This window comes from Mya arenaria, chromosome 6, assembly GCF_026914265.1.
Source record: "Mya arenaria isolate MELC-2E11 chromosome 6, ASM2691426v1".
NCBI lineage: Eukaryota > Metazoa > Mollusca > Bivalvia > Myida > Myidae > Mya > Mya arenaria.
In genome coordinates, this window is record NC_069127.1 from 25,671,841 (window position 1) to 25,696,253 (window position 24,413).

Consider the following 24,413-nt stretch of genomic DNA (forward strand, 5'->3'; position numbering starts at 1 on the left):
TCTTTTACAAATCAAATAGCAAACATACATTCAGTTTGTCCCATCATAATGTATAGGATGTCAGTAGTCGATTGTGAAGAAATCTATGGGGTGATTTTGAATTATTAAAATTTATTTCTTTGGTAGAAACCAGTAGAGTATTGCAGGTAAAAAAACATGCCCTGGACAGATTGAGTCTGTAACCTCTCCGGCAAGAGGCAGGCCGGCACATATTATGGAAGAATCTGACAACGTAAATATTGAAAATAAAGAGCTGCATTCCTTAAAATTTAAAATGGTGGGAAAAGTCACACAATTTCAAATATTGGCCCCATCAGAAAGAAGTAAAATCGTCAAGGATGCAATTGACCCGGTAGCTGAAGGGTTTTGGCGGCGCTTTTGGCCCGCAATGCACCCAGCCAAAGAAGCAAACCTGGGGCCATGATTACAAACAGTCTCAAGTCCAAGTCTAGACTTAGACTCAGAAAAGCATTTTTATAAAGGAACAAAATTTCATACTTATTCCAATTCTTTTATAAAAAAAAAATATAAATACTTTTAAAACATTCAAATATTAATCTATTTCAGCAAATTTTACCATCAATGCTCCAATAGAAGGAAAATGAAAATGATATGAAGTTTTGCCAAAATGAGTCTTGAGTCTGAACTCAGACTTGAGACTGTTCGTAATCACTGCCCCTGGCTTTTAAGAAGCCCCTTTAAGGTCTCTCCTGACTTGAAGCATAGTGTGACTTCTTATCAGTACATACAACATATAAAGTAACAGCCAAAACCAACCAGTTAACTTAGATTAAGGGGGTGAAAGTAGTCTAGTGGTAAAGGTGTCCGGCTCTCACTCAAGAGGTTGTGGATCCCCACCAAAGGTACCTTCTCATAGCCTCCCAAAATGAACACCAGTACTCATTTCTACCAAGGAAACAGACTTGAGTGTGATTCAATAAGCTGTCAGCTTTCGTCACAGTCAAGCTTAAAAAATAGCATGAACTAATTTAATCAGTTGTATTTATTTACTTATTTTTTTTTTGGTCCCTGGAGTTATTAAATCTGCAGAAATCTGCCGACAAATAACATTACTGCATAGTTATGCAAATATGGTAGGTTCCTGACAACCTGACCTAACATTTAACATACCTAATCTGTCATTTCCCATTTCTTTGTTTTAACATGTTCATACAGAATAAGACACCATTTACAGGCAAGTAAATCAATCACAGAGATCAGGCCATCGCCAGGGACAAGATAATTCAGTGATAATATCAATGTAAACCGACAATACAACATGTAAAACGACAATTCTCCATATAAAATTACTGCGTAAAAGAACAATATTTTATGTAAAATGCCTGGATCCTCAAGAAATGACTTAAAACACAATGTTTCTTTAGAAGTTTGTTGACTAAGTGTGGCAGCAGATGGCAGCTTTATACAGATTGCTTCATTTATGGATGGCTGTTATTGTTTGTAATACAATACTGTGATGCATCATCTTGGGTTATTCTTCCTGGTAATCAATTGTAACGGTGGCCTTGAATTATGTCTGTATTTATTACTTTCATGAGCTTATTTCAGAAAATAAATGAGAGCTATCACAGTCAGAATTAATACCCCCCCCCCCCCCGCACACCGCAATGTTAAACAGCCTATGCCGACTATTCCTATAAAGTTTCATGAGTGTAGGTGCAATATTTTTGGAGCTATATTTGACTTTTTGAAGATATATTTTAAAGTTTTCAAAACATTTTTCACAAATTCAAGGGCCATAACTCTCAATAGACAGAGTAAAGTGTCATAGAAATAACAGGTGCACAACCAATGCTTGCCACTTTTTAATCCTATGAAGTTTTATGTGTGTAGGTGAAAAGCTTTTGAAGCTTAATAACATGCAACCAGATTTTTTCAGACGTCAAGAGAAATAACTCTTGTAAGACAAAAAGGAAACTTAAAAAATATTGCACATGCACAAATTTCCTTGCTGACAAACATTCCTATGAAATTTCATGAGTGAAGATGCAAAACTTTTGGAGCTCCATGCAGCACAAGCTTTTCAGACCATTTTCACTAAGTCAATGGCCATAACTCTTGTTAGCCCAATTGAAAAGTGACAGAAATAGAAGGTCTACAGCAGGCCATACTAACCAGCATACGTATAAAGTTGTTAGGTGTGTAGATGCAATACTTATGGAACTATATTTGACACAATTTTTTGGGAAGTGACATGATTGGATGTAACACGACAAACGCAACTTCTACAAAGCTCTTCAATATTATTTTTGTTTCATTATTAGATATATCTATTTGGGGGTAAAATAAGTTCATAAAATTTCAAATAAGTGCATGACTCTAAAGTTGATGTCTTCTTTCTACAATATGGCTTATCAACATAATGTTATGTAACCATTCAGCTATTTCAAATTTCAACTGGCTAACATTACAACTTTCAACGCATTTCTTACTACAAACCTGAGCTATGTTAGCCGTAAGATATAGTAGGTCCTTAAATAAATTACTCTAATTGTTATGTTAAAATAATTTAATACAGTGATCAAAGAAAACATTTTAAGTAGGGGCATTGAAATGAAATGAACAAATTCCGGTATCTAAATCATTATCCTTACAGCCAGGCCGGTATTGTTGCAAAGCTGTATTGAGCATCCACCTGAAATCAGGCATGTAAAGCATAAAATTGATGGGAGTTCTCATCAAAAGGCATTTTAGGAGAAACAAATTCACCTCAGCTGGTTATATTCAATAACTGAATGCGCCTTTAAATAAACCCAGCGATCCACGCTATGATTGAAAAAAGCCCTAAGCACACCTTAGGCCACCCATCAAATCTCTTTTGAATGAAGATGTAAAATTTGAAGAAGGTAATGAAAGTATATAGAGTAGTTACTACTTGTTCAATGAACAGCTGTTACAAAGCCCTCATCCAGAGGTAAAGAAATCAGCACCTTCCAATCCAAAGCAAGACCAATTAGTCGCAATTGATGCAGTTGCTGAGTCCTTATTAAACAATAACCTTAAGACACTAATAAATCATTTATTCTGTATTCCAAGAATTCCATTAAACCTTTCAATTTTATAATAAAGGGAAAGTGAAGAGATAATGAACTTGAACACATAATCATACAAACATATGTATCAGAGTTTCAGTCAGGGAAGACGAGCAAGTGTCATTATAAAAGTATGTCCATGATTAAATATTATGTAAATAAAAATATAAAAGCAAAACTTCATTAATTTTCATGATGTCCAACAAATACCAAATGCATGATAATTGAATAATACCAAATTCATGATCCCTAAACAAGACCAATTTCATGATCTTGGACCAGTACCAAATGCATGATCCCGGACCAATACCAAATGCACAATCCCGGACCAATACCAAATGCATGATCCCGGACCAATACCATATGCACGATCCCGGACCAATACCAAATGCAGGATCCCGGACCAATACCAAATGCACAATCCCGGACCAATACCAAATGCATGATCCCGGACCAACACCAAATGCATGGTCCTGGACCAGTACCAAATGCATGATCCCGGATCAGTACCAAATGCATCATCCCGGACCAGTACCAAATGCATGATCCTGGACCAGTACCAAATGCATGATCCCGGACCAGTACCAAATGCATCATCCCAGACCAGTACCAAATGCATGATCCCTTAACCCTTTACTTCATGTAAACCTAAGCCATTTCAGGCTGCCAGTTCATGGCTTATCAGTTCATATCAGTACCCCTACTTCATAGGAGATTATTGATATTATTGGAATTTTAACCCTAATGTATTACAAACCTATTTTCTTAGTATTTCTTTTGGTTTAATCAATAAGTCATCAATGTAAAGTTTATAGAGAATTAAATTTCCAATCCAGTCATATAAATTTTATTTTGTTATCTAAATTATTTCCGCATGATATTCATAAACAAACAGAAAAATATGTCAAATTTGATGAAAATTAATTTTTATTACACTTTTATTTATCAAACACAACACGAAATATTATATAAACAACATATTTTTATAATTCATTTAATGCAACCTGAATTGAAACAAAGATGGACAGAATTAAAAAATAGTTCACAACAAAGAAGCACGGTATATTTATATATATGATACAGAAGAAAAAAAAAGTTGATCAACAGTCACAGTACGTATAACTTTCGGTTATTTAACACTACAATGAACAAATAAAGTTATTATTCAACTACTAAATGAGGCCTGCATGTTATTGTTTACTAAATTTATATCGTTTATTGCATGTCCAGGTATTGTCATTTGGGTTTGATTTTAAAAATCCTCATTTCTCGTATCCTTGTGTGCGTGACGCCGAGGTCTGAATTCTCGACGTCGTACTCAATGTCTCAAACTCATTTTAATTGAAGCCAGAATGTTCCGATTCGTCAGACAAACACTGAAATATAAATGACATTATTCAGGAATGTTGTTTTAAACTGAAGTTAACAAGGGCAGAAATTAGCTCTACATTGCATTCTTGTGTATTCGAAAACACGTGTTTCAACAGCTGATCGATGTTAAATTGGGTCATGTCAAAGTTTAACAATAGGGATAGTCATTATTTTATTACACATTTGTACTTACTTTCAATTTGTAGAAGCAGATGCGCATTTTTATGACCGGATTAGCGAAACAGAAGTGACACATATGTCCCATATAATGATTTATGGCCTTTGTTTATACAAGCCAGATGATTTTTTGTTTATCCAACATGGCCGACATTTTGACACGTTTTCGAACCATGACCTGTGACGTCAGGCGCGTGATCAATAAAATATAGTTGTATTATTGGTAGTTAATTATAACTTGCAGTATTGTGTAAATTTCCACGAGGAAAACGAGACAGAAATGCCCACAAACCTGCGCAGTCAACGTTTTACGCATCTTTGATACCAGTGACCTTATTTCGCGATTTTCCGAAATTCTTTAAATAGTAACATAGTGATTTTTTTAGTGCATTGTATTTATCGATGTTTATACTTCATGAATATGAATTTATAGCGCATAAACAAGCATCAGGTATGAAAATAAATGCCCCTACATTACGAATACGTAGGATTACGTATCTATGAAGCTATGGATAAAACGTTAAGATCCGTATCTATGAAGCTATGGATAGATAAGTAAAATTGCGTATCTATGAAGTAAAGGGTTAACATAGCAAATGCATGATCCACGACCAATACCAAATGCATCATCCCTAAACATACCAAATGCATGATCCCTTAACATACCAAATGCAAGAACCCGGACCAGTACCAAATGCATGATCTCGGACCAATACCAAATGCATGATCTCGGACCAGTACCAAATGCATGATCCCGAGCCAGTACCAAATGCATGATCTCGGACCAATACCAAATGCATGATCACAGACCAATACCAAATTCATGTTCCCGGACCAATACCAAATGCATGATCCCTGACCAGTACCAAATGCATGATCCCAGACCAATACCAAATGCATCATCCCGGACCAGTACCAAATGCATGATCCCGGACCAGTACCAAATGCATGATTCCTTAACATACCAAATGCATGATCCACGACCAATACCAAATGCATCATCCCTAAACATACCAAATGCATGATCCCTTAACATACCAAATGCATGATCCTGGACCAGTACCCAATGCATGATCTCGGACCAATACCAAATGCATGATCCCGGACCAGTACCAAATGCATGATCCAGAGCCAGTACCAAATGCATGATCCCGGACCAATACCAAATGCATGATCCCGGACCAATACCAACTTCATGTTCCCGGACCAATACCAAATGCATGATCCCGGACCAGTACCAAATGCATCATCCCGGACCAGTACCAAATGCATCATCCCGGACCAGTACCAAATGCATCATCCCGGACATGCATCATCCCGGACCAGTACCAAATGCATTATCCCCGACCAATACCAAATGCATCATCCCGGACCAGTACCAAATGCATGATCACGGACCAGTACCAAATGCATGATCCCGGACCAGTACCAAATGCATGATCCCGGACCAATACCAACTTCATGTTCCCGGACCAATACCAAATGCATGATCCCGGACCAGTACCAAATGCATCATCCCGGACCAGTACCAAATGCATCATCCCGGACCAGTACCAAATGCATCATCCCGGACATGCATCATCCCGGACCAGTACCAAATGCATTATCCCCGACCAATACCAAATGCATCATCCCGGACCAGTACCAAATGCATGATCCAAATGCATGATCCCGGACCAGTACCAAATGCATCATCCCGGACCAGTACCAAATGCATCATCCCGGACCAATACCAAATGCATCATCCCGAACCAATACCAAATGCATGATCCCCGACCAATACCAAATGCATGATCCCGGACCAGTACCAAATGCATGATCCCGAACCAATACCAAATGCATCATCTCTAAACATACCAAATGCATGATCCCTTATTATACCAAATGCATCATCCCGAACCAATACCAAATGCATGATCTCAGACCAATACCAAATGCATCATCCCGAACCAATACCAAATGCATGATCTCGGACCAATACAGCCACCTTCGATGCATAAAGAAACGGGAATTTCTGTAAGTAATTTCTTTGCTAAATCTCCCAGAGCATAGCATACTTTGACAGTTGAAAGGAAAAAGCTTTTAAGTGGCATCAAATAAGAAGGCGATAGAAACTAATGACGCTTTTAACCCTAAACTTCTTCTATCCATTTTACCGAAGTTTGCTTTTTTCTGTATGTGTCTTACTTTAAGTGTTATAGATGAAAAAAATGAGAGTTGCACTCATTTTACCGCATCATATTTCAAAAACAAGTTCGTTCATCTTCATGATTTTTAATTGAAGTTACGTAATTCATAATTACCCAGCATGCTTTCAATTATCATCAAGTAATTATATAAAGCTTACACATGCTTTTTCCTGCAACGACCGAAAAACTGCTAAATTTACTCAATGACCCTGTTTTCAACCGAACGATAAAGCAAGAAAAGAAAGATCTAACACGTCAAGACTTTATAAAGCTATATCTGCATGATGTGTTAGGTTTATATAATGGAAGTTAACACAATTCATTAATTTATATTAATGTTTGTCTTTGTCTGCCACTAATTTCAACAGCCAAATATGGGAATAAAGATTTGTATAACAGATAAAGACGTCTAATATTTCTTCTCTACAAGATGTGTTAAAACTCACAGTTGGCATTTTTCGCAGATAATTTGATACTGAAATACCATTCCCAAGCTTACGTTACAGATCAATTCTTTACTTAAGATTGCTTAAATTACTTGTTACAATGTCATGCCATAGGCATTGTCTTTGTAATAATGACAATTTATATATAAATTCTTATCGCCATCTTATTTATCCACAAATATTTTATATATAACCACACAATCGATGATGATAGACCAAGTTTGACACCGCATTGTGCGAGGACAATGCTGTACTAGCGTTAACAAGATCAAATAATCATCATACGATTGAGATAACATTAAAACGCATTACCTTATTCAGGGTTCAATCATCGTTACACAGAAGCTCGATAGTCTGGTTAAAGGAGACTTCGGCACTTTATCAAAATAGGGCATATAATGTGAAGATAAGGCCTTGTTACTGATCATTGACCATGTTTACACTGTAATTGTCTGTATTCATATGATAGGGCAAATTTTTCCTCCATAAAGATTACTTCTGAACTAAGCAGTCAAAGATTTACATTATAACAATGGCACTAGATAATTTACGGCTGCTTACAAACTAATTTTATCAAAATCATAGCTACCGCATATCAGCATTACCAGGCAAGAACTAAACCTGGGAAGTTTACATTACTTTGTAACTATAAAATTTGAACAGACAAGGATGGTATTGTGAGCCTTCATTTCAATTTCAGAAGTTTATATCGCTGAAAAAAAATATATGACTTTCAAGTACTTCTGCATGAGAAAATCGAAATAAATTTTGTAAAACACAATCTTCATCTTTAATCATCATTAACTTTGAAAGAAGGAATTATTTTCACCGACAATGCTATCTGTTTAAACATTTAGGAAAATAAAATCTTTTTTTCAAAAAAAATTGGCATGGTAATTTATAGCAAGCATTAAACTGTCTATTAATATTTACTTACTTCCTTTTAAACTGCAAAAACTCCACTTTCAACTAGCTTTCCAAATATTTGTGCCAATTCCCAGGTAATTCTGTGTGTCAAACCCAGTTACTGATATCATTATTTAAATCCCCACAAATAAGCTGCAAAATTACCTGCTATTACCAAATAACTTATTATGAATCTCCCACTGTGGTCAGTGTAACAAATGGTTACCATGCCAACACATCAGCTGTATCTTATTGGGGAAAATCAGCACACAGAAAAAACCAATATGCTTTAAAATTGTTTGTATTACCAAAAAAAATTAGAATCAATCAAATACCAGAGCTTTTCAAGGGTCTAAAAAGTTCAAATTGTAAAAAAACAAGATTTGATGCATTACAGCAAGAAGCAGACCAACAACTTGTGCAACATTGATATTCATTTTGTTTTCTAACAGTTTTTCGCAAATTGTGAACAATCTATCTACATGAATAGAAACTGTTCAAAGACTTCATACAATTTTTCGATGACCCTGTGCTTTGCAAAACAGCCTGAGATTCCTGCCGGGATCAGTGGTGAGAGATTTAGACGAACAATGTGGTTAACACTATGCCCACATTGTCACCAACACGCACACCACTGTGTGATCAGCGCGAAGGACAAAGGCTAAGTAGGTATAATCTGGACTGATCTCCCACCAGGGCTAGATTCTTGTGGAGATGCTACAAATAGGCTAGGTTACAGCTTAAAATTGTTGACAGAAACATGTACATAAAACATGAATGCTATCCGATCAAATGTCTTCACGCTGTTCGTGATGTGATCCTTGATTCCTCATTCATAATTATGAAATATACTGCATGTAAAACACAAATATCAGGGGTCGACACTAACCATTTTTCCAAGGGATCCCGAAGGGACACCAACATTTGAAATCAGGTGTCCCTTCCTGAAATTAGGAGTCCCTTCCACTTTTTAATTTTTTTATCATTGTTGAGCCTGTTTTAATATTTAATTCAACATACAGTGTCTTTTACTTTTCAATTTGTAATTCAAGTATACACCCTATTATACATGTTTTTAACAGCATGTAATGACAAGTTAGTAGCACTGAATGTCAGACATGTGAACCTCTGGCAATGGCAGTGTGGTGTATTTGGGGCTCTAAGTCGGTGGATTGGGTTCAAAAGCGGTAGAATGTCCCAGTCAATATTTAGTAGAGCTGCTGAAAAAACAATCAGACTGTCCAACAGGTGTCATGCATACTGGAAGAGCAGACGACCAAAAATTGTGTATGTTAATTTTCGCGCCAAAAAGGCGTAAAATTTTATAAATTGATTCTAGATAATTAATTAAACTTTGCAAATTTTATTACTATTCTGTTTTGATCAAAGCATTTAAATAAATGTCTTTAATATTAACAAATAATACTGATAAGTTGAATGCCAATTAACAAAGAATGCTGAATGTAGGATGTCGGTCTTTTGTGCCGTAAATGTTACTGTAACTACTCGTAGGTCGCATCATTAAGGCATCAAAGTCAGCAGTGTTGGCATCTTTTTTGGGCGGTTCTGACACATACGCATAAATTCCACATAAGTAGTTTGCCGATAATAAATCTCTGTCACCTCTGACCTTGTTAATAATGTAAACAACAAAACGGAAGCGTTAACCCGCATGCGCCCTGTGACATGACCTGTTTATTTATAGATTCATGACGTAACTATAATAAAAAAGTCAGCTTTACTTTTGCTTTGGTGTGTGCGATAATAATAATATAATATCATTTTGTCATGCGCTGTCAAGGAATTTAGGAGGACCCGAATATAGGTAATAAATTAATGAAATGCTACTTATTTATTGATATTTAGCGTTTATCGGTCAGAAATTTAAGTGTTCCGACGGAATACCGCACTTCGAAGTTTAGGTGTCCCTCCTGAAAAATTGGTGTCCTCGGGATCCCGGGACCCCGTTAGTGTCGAACACTGCAAATATCATTTCTGAATAGAGATATATTAGTCAGGGTTTTGTGTTTTGCAACTGCTTTTATAGCCACTATTTCTGCGATATATCCAAAACCAGAGAGAATTTTATACTTTTCCCAACTTATAAAAAAAAATCTATTAAATGAAGCTTTAGAAATTTATGATTCCATTTTGTATAAACTGCAATTGCTATTGATGTATTTTAGTTTATACTAATTTCTTTTGGCTTGATTGTGACTAGAACAGACAGCTTTTATAAATTGCTGCTCAAATCTGTTTCCTTGGTAGAAACCAGTACAGATGTCTGTTTTAAGAGGCAATGAGAAATGGGTCTGAACCCACAACATCTTGGTTGAGTGGTGGATACTTATTTTATGCGACCGTTCGGGTGCAATCTCCTCAACGAATCGACAACTCCCGCGACCTCCTATTTTGACAACTCTCGACAGTCGCACTCGTCCCGACCGGCATAAAAGATTTGGTGGGGAAACCGGCGATTAATGACAACGCCAGCAAATCGACAGTATTACCTGCGCAGTACAGTCAGTGAGCAACAGCCACCAGACGCTGTGACAGGAACTGCCTACGAGGATTCACTTAACCTAAGTGATATTAGTGACTCGGCCGTCGAAGAGACTCTTGTCTTTGAGGTTATTAGGGAAGAGGAAACCGAAATGTGAGCAATCACATTGCCAAAGTTTTCTGGAAACCCAAGGAACAGGGCAGAAGACTGGCAAGTGTGGTGCACTGATTGGGCTGAAGAGAAGATGAAGTACGAGCATGAATTTCTTCAAATGTATCATAAGAATGGAAAGCTCAGAAGAAAAACAATGGTGCATTAAGAATTCAGTATACCGTGATGTTCTGTAAGTTTTCAAATGACTAGGTACCCCTTTATTTTTTATGGCCACTTTTCTGTCTTATCTTTTTCTATCTTAACTCAGTAATGATTCTGATTTGACAAACCTATTGCTATATATAGGTGCTTTTGACAAGCTTGTTGAAATAAATAAGTGCTCTAAATCTCTCTTCTTTCTCAGAATCGTTGCTGGTGTTTTCAAACCCTTTCTAACTTTCAGGGATACCAGGTGTTGTATGAATCTTACCAGTTCTCATGTTGACATTATTGTTTTTCTTGTGCTGTTGTTATTTCTTCACTTCAGTAATTATATACTAATAGGTATTTTAGATTCCAACATATTTCAAAACTGTGTTTAGAAATCACATACAGACTTCAATATGTCCTCATTGTTGAGGTCACACCACAATATACCCTGTTTTCTTCATCTTTTATGATGCCAATAACAAATATATAAAAGAAAGTTGGACATTTTCATGACATGATATAATACCAAAAAGACAACATGCCATAGTCATCGAAATATACATAACTTTGTATTATTTTGTTTCTCTACATATATGTCACTGCATACTTGTTTAAGGTAATTCAATTTGTTTTTGTGTTACTATGTTTATGTTTAATATTATAACCTAAATATTCAACCCTTTTCAAACTTTGGGGACCAAAGTCTCCGTAGTAGGGGGGAATATTATGCCCCACATTTTTGCTACATAAATTAAATATAAATTTATGTAAAAATCATAATTGGAATTACAAATATTTATTTTTATGTGGATAATATGTGTATGTTGTTAAATAACTCAGAATTACTTATTTAGATATAGTTTAAAAATAACTATTATGACTAAAAACTCCTTTTTAAACTTTGCATGTCTATAAATCATGTAAACATATTAATGCCTGCAGCCTGTATAATATTTTTGGCAGTTGATAAATATCTTTTTAGATTCTTAACTTGTTTTTAAGTTTAATAATTTGGCCACCATAGGCTAAGTGGTTTCCTTTAATTACCTTAATTGATGTCAACCTATCATATATTTTTCTTCAAAACAGTAGCACAATCCCTCAGGATACTCAGCTTCAATTTTAGAATTTTTGTTCTGACAAGTTAATGATTTAATGATGCTTATCAAATCTGAGATCTGTATCATATTGTTAAAAACTTAGTATTTAAGATGAAGCCTGTGTCCTGAAAATCATAAAGGACTTGATTTTCAAATAAACTTCATCTTCATTATTCAGCTCAGTCAGTGAAGCTCCCATTTTCGGGAACAATCTCCTCAGCGACCCGACAACTCCCGCGACCTCCTATTTTGACATACTCTCGACAGCCGCACTAAGCGCGTCCCGACCGGCATAAAACTTATATACCTCTCTCACCCCTAAACTCCTTAAATTTTCTGTATTTTCCTGAATTGTTTTCCCTATCACAAGAGTACATGACCTCTTCCAAAAGAAGCCCAAAAAACCCTGCTATGTAGTATTGATTGAAAATGCTCTACATTAACAGTACAAAGATGGGGAAGATACATCTCATTAAATTTTGTTTCAACTTCCTTAAGCATAAGTGGAAACAAAATAAACGGAGAAAGCCTGAAGCAACACTGAATACTTCTCATGGGCAATAGTCCTTAAGTACATCTGATTCTAATTTGACTGTAAACCAATATTAAGACCCAAACAATTCCAATTCTGCCAAAAACTGGCACAAATTTGAATCTCTCAGATTAAAGGCCTCCAGAAAAAATGAACTTCCATGCTACTGACTTGGAAATCATCCCATATTTTCTTGAAATATTTCCTTTGACAATCCTATCTTAAAATAATGAGTGTTCTTCAGAGAAGCGAGCATTCAAAGCTCAACAAAATTACTGAGTGGAATGTCCGTAAAGAAAACAAGACCTGTAGAAATTGAAAAAAAATGTTTATCATGCATAAAATGCAAATTCAAAGCAGTTTTCATTATGAATCAGTTATGATTATCATTTATTATTTATCGATCAATTGTGATAGATTTTGTTCTCCATTTAGCAAGCACACCACAATAAAGATATCTATGATGGTCTGGGATTTTTCTTTGTAAACTAAGGGAAATAACTCAAAAACTAATCTAGCTAGAGTGACAGGACTTCTTACACATGTATATGCATATGATATAGGTATTGTTTCACAAGTTTCATGTGAATGAAGTAAATACTTCAATTGATGGCAAAAATCAATGCTTTTGAGCGATACCAACAACTACAACAACTGTGCTACCTCAAATAGTCATTCCATTACAGTCGAAAGCCGTTGGCTTGATATCAAAGGGATCCGGCAAAATTCTTCGAGCTTCGCGACAATATCGAGCCAAGCAGTAATGCTTACAAAGAGTTAATCAAAATCGGTCCTTTACATCCAGTTCAAGCCAATGAGGAAATCGAGCCAAGCGATATCGAACCAACGGATTTCGACTGTATAACAATTTTTTGACATTTTTCAAAAACGCATAAGACAAACTTAAAATAAACATGGAAAAAGTTAACCCACCTCTGATACTTACTATATAAGAGAGAGACGAGACTATGGCGACAGAGATGATAGGTGAGTTGAGGTAAAAGTTGAAGTTACTGGCTCTCGGAAGAACGCATTGGACAACACAACACGGTAGGTACACGCTGAAAGGTACAAATATAAAACAACTATGAATGAAGATATATAATTTACAGAAATAGCAATGATCTATCATGCTTGAACTACAAAATTACTGACTTCGATGTACTACCATGGTATAGATCGCACTACCATGGTTTAGGAAAAACATAGTTCACAAAATTCCGTATGCGCCACTAGCCAAATGTGGTTAATTTTGAGTGGGTCTGGTAATTTACTTTGTCTACAAAAAATACAAAATTATGGTCTGGTCAATGCTGCAAGGCTATTGTGATGTCTAGTATGATCTGAAATAAAGAAATACAATAGTTATTGTTATTATATCAATAGAACAACTGTTACTTGAAATGAACATGTCTCTGTTACTCAGTTGTTAGAAATTACCATGACTCTGTGACTCTGTAGATACTGTTACCATAGCAACAGAACAACAGTTGCTATATATGAGCATGTCTCTGTGACTCTGTAGATACTGTTACCATAGCAACAGAACAACAGTTGCTATATATGAGCATGTCTCTGTGACTCTGTAGACACTGTTACCATAGCAACAGAACAACAGTTGCTATATATGAACATGTCTCTGTGACTCAGTAGACACTGTTACCATAGCAACAGAACAACAGTTGCTATATATGAGTATGTCTCTGTGACTCTGTAGATACTGTTACCATAGCAACAGAACAACAGTTCCATCCCCTACAGGTGCTTGTGTTATGATTAAATGGACTTTGACAGCCGCAATGTGCCTTCTTTTAACATCAAGAACATAAACTAAATTTAAATCATTATCAACCCATTACATCCTACAATAATTCTAGACATAGATATTCCCATGAATTGAACAAATTCCCACACGCCATACTTAATTTCAAAATGTTGTTAAATTAGTTTGCAGTTTAAAAAAAAGAAGTGAAATAACACAACAGTTGCTGAAGCTTTCAGCTGATCTGAGTGCTGTAAAATTGATTGTTTCCTGCTTTTTACTCCACTGCACACGCAAATAATGGACCGTACTTGTAATTGTTTCCAGAAATGTAAAATCGGCATTAAAGCAGAAATCGCAATCTTGATAATGACCATGGCTTTAAAAGGTAAAAAAACATTTCAACCCATAAAATGCAGTCTCTTAAGTGCTTGGTACCTACAGAAGTCCAATTATTTTGGAAAAACGACAGGAAATACATTTTCTGTATATCTAAACAAGGAAAGAAGAAAACATTAATGGTAACAGAACATTAAATCTTTCGCAGATTTTATGTTGGCAATAATTTATTTATTATTTTAAATGGAGTTAGCTAACATATTTTATAAATAAACAATTATATTACTAACACATTTCGGCATAATACAGCATCCTCTGTCAAATTTTAAAATAAATATCAACAATAGATCCCTTTTTTGAACTTTTATTTTTCATCATTGAATGAAGCATTTTCATCACATTTCACATGAAGAAAACAACAAAAAAAAAACTGATGTCTGACCATTTCAAATGAGTACGAGGCCCTAATGTCTGACCATTTCAAATGAGTACGAGGCCCTGATGTCTGACCATTTCAAATGAGTACGAGGCCCTAATGTCTGACCATTTCAAATGAGTACGAGGCTCTGATGTCTGACCATTTCAAATGAGTATGAGGCCCTTTATAGCTGCACTCTCACAGATTGACTTTTATAACAACTGATGTCTGACCATTTTGAACGTGAACGAGGCCCTTTAAAGCTGATTATATAGGAATGATGTGAAATAAAATACTGACTTGTCATATTCAGTTTTTCTGCATCTTAGTCCACATCCACATTTCTGGGCAACTACATCTCCTGGGAAATCCTTTCAAATTGCTAAACATAGAAAACTGACTTGAGTACCTCAAACGGATGCCACTGCTTAAAGGCGCACAATATAATAAAAATTATGTTGATAGCTAAAGTACTTTTTTTTATTTTTTATGCATTATCATGTTTAATTCATCTGACTTTAATGATCAAAACAAAACAAAAAATATAAGATTTAGGTACAGATAAAAACAATATTACTGATATATTGGCGCTATAATGTAACAGGGGAATTTGTGGCCATAGCTATTAATTCAAACACCCATTTATAAAGGCTAATATTAGTTTTATCTGTATCCTAAATCATATGCTTTGTTTTTATTATTATTTACACATTAGGATAAGGCAAAAAAATCCCAAATAAAATCCAAAGTTCACTGAAAAAGCCCTGGGCTAGTATTCATAAAATATCTTAAAGCTGCACTCTCACAGATATACCATTTTTACAACTTTTTTTTATATTTCGTCTTGGACTGAGCCGATTTTTGCGAAAATCCATGACCGCCAGTTATGTAAGATTGGTTACAAAAAATTAGATAGCAGATTTTTATATTTAAGTTCAAAAATTGATGTTTAATGCATTTTTCTTAAACCGTTAGTAACGGTTTAAGCCATAAAACATTAATTTTTCAAACGGAAATATGAAAATCTGCGACCTGACCTTTTGTCAGCAATCTTCATTGGTTTGCAGATATTTACGCAAAAATTTGCTCTTTTCAAAACAAAAAATAAAAAAGTTGTAAAATTGGTATATCTGCGAGAGTGCAGCTTTAATCATTTTTTAACTTAAGTCAATTTTAACATTTTCATAGTCACATTAAAAGAAATGTAGAAGGTTGTTCGATTTTTTAAAGCATCTATATATATATATATATACAATAAAATCAATGTAGATGAAGTATATTAGATAATATTTAGTTAGTTATTATATCATTTGATCAGTGAGATACTTAACTTTAATTTATGGAAAATATTAATTACTGATAGCAAAATTGTAACCGTGTATTTAATAGTTGAAAACGCAAAAATATTAAATGATTGGTGAGTGCTTAAAGATTTACTGTGATCTACCATCCTCTCATAAGGTAAAAAGATGGTTCTCTGCACCTTTCTTTCAAATTAAACTCGATATCCTTCATAAGAACCATTGTTTCCGACATTAATTTAACCTTTTTGGTATATTAAAACGATTGTATCAATTCTGATAAATCTTATTTGGGAGTAAGAGTTCATCTTAAGATGTTTTATGCATACCGACCCTGGTGTAGTTTATCTGCAAGAGCTTTGAAAAATGAATGAATAACCCTCAAAAGATAATACTTGAAAATTGAGAAAATCGAAACATAAGGCTATCAAGGTATATTTGCTAAATCGTCTTTAACAAGCATAATATGCCGACAAACTACCGAACTAAATAAATGTTTAAACAATGTAAACATGGCATGAAAGAGAAAGTTTAAGACTTAATTGTCAAGTTGATCCTACCCAAACGGAAAACTGTGATTATGACCATGATATATCAAAATTAATGGACCTTGCCCTTAAAGCTGATTACTTATTGTGTTTTGTATGAAAATATTGACATCAGGTAAGGAAAGAAGTCAAAACAGTCTTAACAGTTGCCAAAACCTATTATCTTCTGTGTCAAACTTAAGTAGTTATTGCGTTCTGTAGTATTTAGATTGACGCTACAATATTAATCTTGCAAAACATTTTTAAGTGTTTAATTGCATTCAAATATTGGCTTACATTAAGTACTTTCCCAGCCAACTTTGGCACTTAAATAAATACTTTCATTTGAAGCAAATCAAAACCGAAAAACATAAATAACAAAATGAAAGTGATATGTGCCATAGTGGGATCTGACAGTGTGTGAAATGCATTTTGAAAGCACAGTTGAAGTTACATGGCTTAATAATCCTTAAAGGAAAATTCTTCCAAATGTGTTATAACACACCAGCATTGTGTGATCAATATCAAGCAAAATAACAGTCATAACATGATGTTGATGATTCCAAATCAACAAAAATTTGGTAAAATGATTGAAGAAAATTGCCCCAAAATTGACTGCTTCTGCTATTACGTGAATCTGTTTTATGAAAATAAAACATGGAGAATCTTTGAAACACGAAAGTATATTCATTTATAAGTATAAAGAAAACAGTCTAACTTTCATGCATTTACATCTTTTGTGAGAACTTCATAAATAAGAAATTGAATAATGAATAACTAAAGATGATTGATTTTAATTTCTGTATCGTCAACAAAAGCCGACCCAGTCAGGACACAGTTTCTGTTATATTCTAGAAAAAGTTTTTTAAACAGTTCATATTTCAGGTTAAACAATTTTAACATAATGCAATTCAGTTCTTGTATTTAACTTCACAGTAAAATATTAAAATTGAAGTCATTTTTAAAACATGTACCTTAAACATTTCAGCAGTCACTTAACAAAGCTAATGCTGTGCTAAAATTGTCATTTCCTGCTCTTCCGAAGCAAATTTATTCAAATTTTGTGAATTAATTACAATGTTTATACTATGTAGGACAATAAAAATCCCACTTCTTTTACTTACGACCTTTTCTTATATGAATTATTATTATTAAATAATTTACGCTCCGGTTAACAAATAAAGAAGTAGAAGTTGCGATAGATTTTTAATATAACAACACCCATTTCATTTGGGCCTGAGTGAAAATGGTGAACTCCTTAAATTCACCCTTAAACGATGAAATATCATAAATGGTCACAAATAAATCATTCCAAATGGACACATTTTGGACTTTGGAGCAATGTCGATTCGAAAGACAGTATAATCAAAATGAGTTCCTTATTTTTGGTTCAGATACATGTTCATTTTATAATTGATTAAAATTTATTAACTATAAGGTACTTGAGTTATGGGTATTGCTGGATAAAAAGGAATGGCGATGATATATCATGATATATCCTTACGTTTGTGATACGTATATTGTGATATTTCCATCATGTAATGTTATATGTAACGCTATACATCGTGATTATTTCCATTGCGTTTGTAAAACATACATTGATATATATTGTATATCAGTATATCCTTTTTGCTATGTGTATAAATATTATGAAATTTCCATCAGGCATAGCGATTTATTACATGATAGACATCGGTTGAATATAAAGACAAAGAATTCTCCAGCCATCATCTTTCATGTTTAACAATGGATACTAATTGAAATGACAATTATTTGTCTGTGATTAACTTACCTGTGTTTGCATTAACCAATCAAAAATGATTTAATGAAATATATTTATCATACACTATATTATTCTAGTGAAAAATGATATCTTGTTTCCCCATTTTAAAAACATTGATGAACTTCCATGTCAAGATCGTGTTATCAAGGTTTGAGTCAGATGTTTCAGCTGCATTTGTTTATATTTAAATATGTGAGCACCTCATCAGATATTTCATGTTTAAAAGTTAACATCGTTGTTTGTTAATGTTTGTGAATCGCATTAAACACAGTTCTGAGCAATCACACCAATATATCAAATCAACTTATTAATAATATCGCACATTAATACTAGGTAGCAACTATAACTTCGAATTGGTTCTAATAATAGTCTGCTTTATTTTGACAAACGAAACAGTCTACAATTTGAGTAATTCAGTAAATGTGGTAATAAGACTCTCTGCATGCACAAAAATAGCCCAGCAAGCTGCTTGTCTGTTACATGGCAAAAAGGTGATTTTTACGACCTTGAAAAATAACAAAAAAACAATGTCTTGTTGTTTTTTATTTGGTTTGCTTCCGGTTTCGTCCCGCAGACAGTGTGAATTAAACATGGTTCTGCCTGTCTCTTGCTGCTGTAAATATTCCACCAATAAACCATTAAGGAGGGACCAGTCAATACAATAATTCTCAATCCATGTTTCCAAATAGATTTCCAACAAGAGGCATGTAATCAATAGTTAAATTGTCCATACAGAGAGAGATAAGAAGGTCTTTAGAAATGAGATTTCCACAATTTGCACAGCACTCAACAGCTCTGCGAAGCTCTCCACGAAATCTGACATGTCCCAATCCTTAATGATAACTATATTTCCTAATCGAGAATCATATTGAATAAGCGTAATCTTTTAACAGTACAGCCTAGATGGCAGCGACGGGCATTTCCCTGTAAATAAACGGGAAGATCACACGTTTGTCTCCTATTCTGACATCATCAACAACAAGTGTCTGCTAAAAGAGCTTGCAATTGTATAAGTAGGGTTTTAGCTCTAGGGTTAATGGGAGGGGCTGTACCCTGTCCTTTTAGGAAGCACCCTTCTGCCCTCATGGAGACCAAAATGTGCTACCTCCTGCCTTCAAAAAATTAAATGGTTAAGATAATAAAATATTTCCTTTGTTTTGATTAAAACCTTAGATATGATTATGGATTCAAAAAAACTTTACTTATTAGGTTGTTGAAACCTAATATAACTTCAAATTCTAACATTTCCTGTGAAATTGATAATGCTTTCATTATTCACTGCCTTATACAATGTGGCCCTTTGTCCCTTAGCACCCTGTCACCTTTCTGTAGCACTCTGTCCCCTTTCTGTCGCACCCTGTCCCCTTTCTGTAGCACCCTGTCTCCTTTCTGTAGCACTCTTATCCTTTTTAAACCCTGGCTAAAACCCTATAAAAGCCACCAAAATTAAACTTGTGAATGAACAAAAACAAATTCTTGCACTAGTGCTCTGCATAAGAAATTGTCAACAATACATAATTTAATATCCAGAACTTGAGCAAGCCTGAAAAAGCATTTTACCAGTGCAGGGCTTGCAGGCTAGTAATTAATGGACACATATAACATCTCACCACCTGCTTCAGTTATTAACTTGCTTGTTTGTTTCTCAAAGGAAATTATCATGGTTTTCTTAAGTACTTGCAAAGATGTTGTCTTCATTGACAACCTAAAAACAGATGATTGAATGTTGGCAATAACTCATTCAATTATAAACACACATTATACTTCCTACTAGTTTACACGAAACTTGGTCAATATCTTATCAAACTCATAATTGCTTAAATAATAAGAAGCATGTCCAATAATTTGAATGCTTACAATGTTCTGAGTAATGACCCTTGATCAATTAAGAAAAACAAACCAGTGTTGGCATTCCTTAGATTATATTAAATTCTTTTAGCTCAATTATGACGATAGCTTTAAGAAATACAATTTAATCTGTTTCCTGGGTAGATACTGGAGTACTGGCGTCCATTTTAAGAATCTGACTATGAGAATTTAGTACCCCGGTGGGGATTAAATCAGTCAAAATGAAATAATGGTCAATTTTGTCAGATAGCAATGAAAAATTAGGGTCAGTGGAAAACTATAGGTTAGGTCAGGAACAGAAAACAACTTTTTTTTAGGTACGCCTTAAGAAGGACACAGAATAATCAGTTTCTCTCGGCAAAATGTCAGCAAACTAAAACATAACTTCCTAAAGACATATAAGTGCATGTTCATTTTGGAGAAAAGACGCTGAGACTTATTGAACATGATGTTACCCCTCTAGTCAGCAGTTAATGTTGCCTTCCAACATCTGAAGCCCTGACATTTACAGATATATGCATTTCCTGCTTTCCCTGGGCTATGTAAATGGAAGCTGAGTAAAAGTCAAGACCATTTTATAACAAGTCTTAGAGGAGCTTTTTGTCCAGAACATCATGTTCACAAGTAGTACATTTATAACATTGCTCGTCAACACTGTTAAATATAAGAAATATATAACAATTTCAGCAATGATCTTAGTAAAGTACAATTGTTGATATTGTTGCTAATACTAAAATGCAGGTATATTTCCAAACCTAATTATATCTGTATCTATCCAACTTTTACCAACAAAAGAAAAGTATTCAACTTAACATGTTTTGAAATGGTTCAAACTCCATGGCTTCTATCAGCTTCAGAATGTCAATCCCGAAAAGTAGTCAAACTTGTGTCTGCTTAGGGATTCAAGCCGGGTGAAGAGGGTTAGAAACCTTTTGAAATTGTGTCCTAAGCCATTTATATTTATTTCGAAGTACTTCCTACTATTAGTGATGCACATTTCTGATTAAACAAACTCTTTACAACTGTACAATAGTCTTTAAAACCCCTGCTTCTAACATCAGGTTTTAACCATTTAAGCAGCAATGTTGGTATTGCCATGCGACTGAATGTAGAGAAAACCAGGCTGAGAGACAGAACAATCTTTTCCACAGTTTACATCCTAATGTTTGCAAATGGAATTAGCAATTGGGAGGTTTTTATGCACTAATTGTGGCAATGTTAACTCTGCTCCAGCTCCATGATTGTTGTCTGAACGAAATAATCTTGGGAACATGAAAAAACACCATAATGGATGTCAAGTTTCATGTAACAAATTCGATAAATTTAAACTGGCAGACTGCACTGAAACTGAACTTTAAAGCATTTGGGTGTGCCACAAATATAATTGACAGCTTACAACAATGTCAATGGCACTGCATAAATATATCAACATATCAACACCACATGAACTTGATCAAGAGACAAGACTGAGTATCTCTCACTTGAGACTTAACATTTTGGTAATAATTATGGTTTGTCATGTCAATATATTGATAAGTTATATACATTTAAGTTTTATTTAACACAAGTAACAAGAATTTGATTGCAGTAAGAGCTGATTTAAGTTATAAATGAAGTTCATAATGAATTCACTAAAATAAACCTCAAGCATGTTTTGGCAATGGAACATTGGAGTAGTCTCCCTTGATATCGAAAATGAAAGTCGGTCAAAGTAATATTTTTCTCGTCTTGTGCTGCAATGCAAAACAAAGAGCAATGACAATATTGAATACTTAATAAAACACGTATATTGACGTCAAAAGAAAAACCTCACCTTTAGTTTAGCAAGAGAAACACGTGAAACGAACAAGACGGCACAAACACACACAAAATGGCGAAGACGTTATCTCCCACAATGCATCACGAAATTGTAAACAAAAGTGAAAGGGATAGCTGCACGTGGGCCCGATAGCAAAGGATAGTTTATCTAAAACTAGTCGATCAAATAATGTCTTTATCAATTTATCAATTCAGTTATTCATTCATACATGCAATAAATAAAATAATCAGTCAGTACGTTGATTTTTCAATCAGTCATGCAATCAATCATGCAATCAATCAATCAATCAGTCAGTCAGTCAGTCAGTTGAGATTCATTAATTCAATAAACCTTAATGAAGATTCATTAGTAAAACTTGAGTAACAGAAATATCACATGGTTTTAAAATATACATTTGAGTTAAAAAAAATAAGCTTGAGTTATGGCAATATTTCATGGTAAATATACATTTTCAGAAGGATTCTTTTTAATCTTGTGATTCTGAAATAAGAATGGACAAGTAAGTCTGATCACCATAAAACTCTTAGGCCTATATGAGGGAATGCAGTGTTTCAGTCCCAGTGTTTCGAAATAAGGCCCCATTCACAATCTCTATAAGAAAACTTCTTTTTTTTTAAATACAGACTTAGAATTTTCTAATCTTTCCAAATAGTAAATTTATGCTTAAATGCAGTCTTAATCTCTCAAAATTAAAATCCTGCATCTCCTAAAAGAGGGCTATGCTTTCTTTCTTTGTTTGAAATATTTTATTGTAAATGCACAATTTTACGCATTTTGTCCCTATCTCTCATTCACAAAAAGTCAGGGAAAAACACTGGCATGTCAATAGAAAAGCATAAGGTGATCCTTAAAGCCAACTTTGAGTAGTTCATATTGATAGCATTATAAATAAGAAAATCTTTCTTAGAAGCAATATTTATTCATTTTCAACAAAACCATTTTCAGCAATATATCATAGCGATGCAAGTTACTGTTATAACATAAAATTTTATACTACTATCTATATAAGTGAATTGAAGGTATAGACAATAAATGCAAAACTAAAACTTACACATAAAATATGTACAAATACATGATTTACCGGTAATATCATAATACAAAGACATTAATTGCCAAATAAAATAAAATGATATTCATACAATAAAATTCAGTATTCTGTAAAATACAACAAGAAATGAGACCAAATATAGCGGTATTAACAATTTTCAAAACAGTAACAGTTAATTTCTGTAAGACTAAAATTAACATTGTCCTCTCATGAACAGTAGCTATTGCATAATGCAATACATACAGTGTAAATATACAACATACATGTACTTATAACAAATAGGCATTGAAATTGGACCATGCTTCCTGTACTGATGTAGTGATAAGTAAAAGCAAACATAATCGGCAAAGTTGTTGAGTGGTATACATGTCCACCTATCACCACAGAGGTTGAAGGTTCGATCACCACAAGGGGCTTTTTCTCATGGCCTTTTGAAATGGACACCAGTACTGGTTTCACCGAGGAAACAGAGTTGAGAGAGATTGTATAAGCTATCAGCTTGTTAAATCTAGCTATTAGTAAAAGAAATTGAAAAAAACCTAAACAACCTAATATAGTATGAGGAGGATTTGAATATCATTGAAATAGGGTGATTCCATTCAATTTAAAGCGTAGACAGTATAGCTAGTTAGATCACACATATACGATTTATAAAATATAAAATGTAAATTTAATAAAAGGGAAATTCCAAAAACTGTTGCAAGTAGTGAAGACAGTGTCTTGCACAAGCTGTATTTCATGCATCACTGATTTGAATATTTGAGCAAAGGAAGGCCCTCATACTAGTAGTTGATTTATCCAGAATTATTTTTTATTAATCAATGGTCACAGCTCACTAATTCAAATATTGGAGGCCCTCATAGATGATTTATCCAGAATTATTTTTTATTAATAAATTGTCACAGCTCATATTGCCAAAGCCTTTCATAAAAGTTAAACTAAAAATATATTCCATCAGGGCCTCATGAAGCATCCTGCAATTTTGATC

The 24,413-nt window shown here is 34.2% G+C and overlaps 1 protein-coding gene across 11 annotated transcripts in view; it reads right to left on the bottom strand.

The window, feature by feature from the left end:
- Nucleotides 1-22,451, bottom strand: part of LOC128238533 (CUGBP Elav-like family member 1-A) — a 136,721-nt gene extending 114,270 nt beyond the window's left edge. For 10 of the 11 annotated variants that reach the window (XM_052954554.1, XM_052954549.1, XM_052954544.1 and 7 more), the window contains exons 1-2: nucleotides 22,372-22,451; nucleotides 13,527-13,641 (exon numbers count right to left, since the gene is read on the bottom strand). The gene's annotated coding sequence lies outside the window, so the exon portion shown is untranslated. Of the gene's footprint in view, nucleotides 1-13,513; nucleotides 13,642-22,371 lie in introns of all 11 variants that reach the window. The other variant, XM_052954541.1, reaches the window with a different exon arrangement.
- Between the last annotated feature and the right edge of the window lie 1,962 nt (nucleotides 22,452-24,413).